General features: G+C 41.5%; 1 pseudogene; it reads left to right on the top strand.

Moving 5' to 3' along the window:
- The first annotated feature begins 902 nt into the window (after nucleotides 1-902).
- On the top strand, nucleotides 903-2,250 carry LOC118829877 (annotated as a pseudogene).
- The last annotated feature ends 381 nt before the right edge of the window (nucleotides 2,251-2,631 follow it).

Genomic DNA, 2,631 nt, shown 5'->3' with positions numbered 1-2,631 from the left:
AATTAAATGATGTTTGTTCATTAGGGATAGGTGGCTTTCAAAATCTGAGGATTTTATTTTCCCTACTATGTACTTATTTAAAGCCTGAAAATGTTTTGGGCTTAAAAAACATATCAAGAAATCTTATACTCATTATGAGTTGTCTCATGAGTGCTTTTGGTAAATCCCTATTTGTATCTAGTTCCCTGAATGGTTTCACAAATGGGATGAAGGGGATGGAAAATAAAGCCCTTTGGTTGCTTAAGAGAGAACCAACTCAGTGTATGAGCAATGGCCCAAATCACCTCATGGGTCTTTCCAGAGAGTTAGTTGTGGTATTGCTATAACATAACTTCATTAGAAAACAGACACTTACTGAACAAGTACTTGATCTACTTGTAGACAAATTTCTAATTAATGTGCTTTTAGTTTTGCAAATTATTGTGAACCATATATGAAAATACATGCACATATATCCCAGTCATATGTATGTATGTATGTATGCTTGCATACATGTGTATGTGTATATGTACATGTATATATACACATGTACATATACACATAAAATACATATACTATATATTACATATAATATGTATGAATAGCAATGTATGCACCATTGTAACAGTAAATATTTTGAAAATATGGGAAAACTTGTCATTTTTTATTTGTTTTATCTCTTTTTTTTACAATATATCTAATTCCTCTTATCTGGCCTTAGTAACAAATGTATCTGAATTATATCAGTATCTTTGTGTCTAGAACAAATACTAAGAGTGTTCTTGTTGAATCATGAGTCCTTAAATCAAACTATGTCTTTTACTGGTACTGGAAGAGCAAAAATAATAATTTTCCTGTTGCAAAGATGGCATCAGTATAGGGTACAAGTAATGAAACAATTCAAAATGTAACAGGGGGCAGAAGTTCGGTTCTCGACCATAAGCGGTCTGCTTTCTGCCGGAAACTACCAGCACAGCCAAGGAAAACATGCCTTACCAACACCCAGCGTTGACACCGGAGCAAAAGAAAGAACTGTCTGATATAGCTCACTGAATTGTTGCTCCGGGCAAGGGAATCTTGGCAGCAGATGAGTCTACCGGTAGCACTGCAAAGTGGCTGCAGTCCATTGGAACTGAGAACACAGAGGAAAATCGACGCCTCTATAGGCAGTTGCTTCTGACAGCAGACGATCGAGTGAACAACTGTATTGGAGGTGTTATCCTTTTCCATGAGACACTCTACCAGAAGGCCGATGATGGCTGTCCTTTCCCCAAAGTCATAAAGGCAAAGGGTGGCATTGTGGGCATCAAGGTGGACAAAGGTGTAGTGCCCTTGGCAGGGACCAATGGCGAGACTACCACTCAAGGTCTGGATGGGCTGAGTGAGCACTGTGCCCAGTATAAGAAGGATGGAGCTGACTTTGCCAAGTGGCGTTGTGTACTGAAGATTGGGGATAATACGCCTTCTCCACTTGCCATCATGGAGAATGCCAATGTGCTGGCCCGATATGCCAGCATTTGCCAGCAGAATGGCATCGTCCCCATCGTGGAGCCAGAAATCCTCCCTGATGGAGAACATGATTTGAAGCATTGTCAGTATGTCACTGAGAAGGTCCTGGCTGCTGTCTACAAAGCTCTGAGTGACCACCATATCTATCTGGAAGGGACCTTGCTGAAGCCTAACATGGTCACCCCTGGCCATGCCTGTACCCAGAAGTATTCACATGAGGAGATTGCAATGGCAACTGTAACTGCCCTTCACCGGACGGTGCCTCCTGCAGTCACCGGTATCACCTTTCTTTCTGGGGGTCAGAGTGAAGAAGATGCCTCCGTCAATCTGAATGCCATCAATACCTGCCCCTTGCATAAGCCATGGGCCCTGACCTTTTCTTATGGTCGAGCCCTGCAGGCATCTGCCCTTAAGACCTGGGGTGGAAAGAAAGAAAATGTCAAGGCTGCCCAAGAGGAATATATTAAGTGGGTCACGGCTAACAGCCAAGCTGCTCAAGGCAAGTATACTCCAAGTGGAAAGTCAAGAGCTGCAGCCAGCGAGTCTCTCTTTGTCTCTAACCATGCCTACTAACTTAAGTCAAGGCCTTCCACCTGGGTATGCCCTAACACTCCAGGCCATACCTCACAGTCCAGGAAGAGGCTGAGATCCCAGAGCTTTGTGCTGACCTCTCCCATCACTCCTAACTTGTGTGGTATTGTTGCTCTCTGGTGAATCTAGTGACCCCTCCTCAGCCCACTTTTTCCAATAAACAACTATTTATTTTTTTTTTTTTTTTTTTTTTTTTTTTTTTTTTAATTTATTTTTTATTTATTTTTAGTTTACCACACACGGTTCTACATAGTTTTGAGTTCCAGTTTTTCTCCCCTCCCTCCCCCCTCCCTCCCCAAGACGGCATGAAGTCTCATATAACTGTCATGTATAACTTCGCATTGAATTAATTTATGCTCTAGTCAAGTCGTGGAGAAGAATTTTGACCAATGGAATGAATCATGAGAAAGAAGAAACAGAACCAAAAAAAAAAAAAACAAAAAAAAAACCCCAAACCAAAAACAAAAGAGAAGCAGAAAAGGCGAGCATGTAGTAGTGTGCCTCAGTCTGTATTCAAACTTCGCAGTTCTTTCTCTGAATGGAGATAGCATT

This window comes from Trichosurus vulpecula, chromosome 1 (genome assembly GCF_011100635.1).
Source record: "Trichosurus vulpecula isolate mTriVul1 chromosome 1, mTriVul1.pri, whole genome shotgun sequence".
Taxonomy (NCBI): Eukaryota; Metazoa; Chordata; class Mammalia; order Diprotodontia; family Phalangeridae; genus Trichosurus; species Trichosurus vulpecula.
The sequence above is the reverse complement of the archived record's forward strand: the minus strand, read 5'-3'. Positions and strand labels throughout refer to the sequence as shown.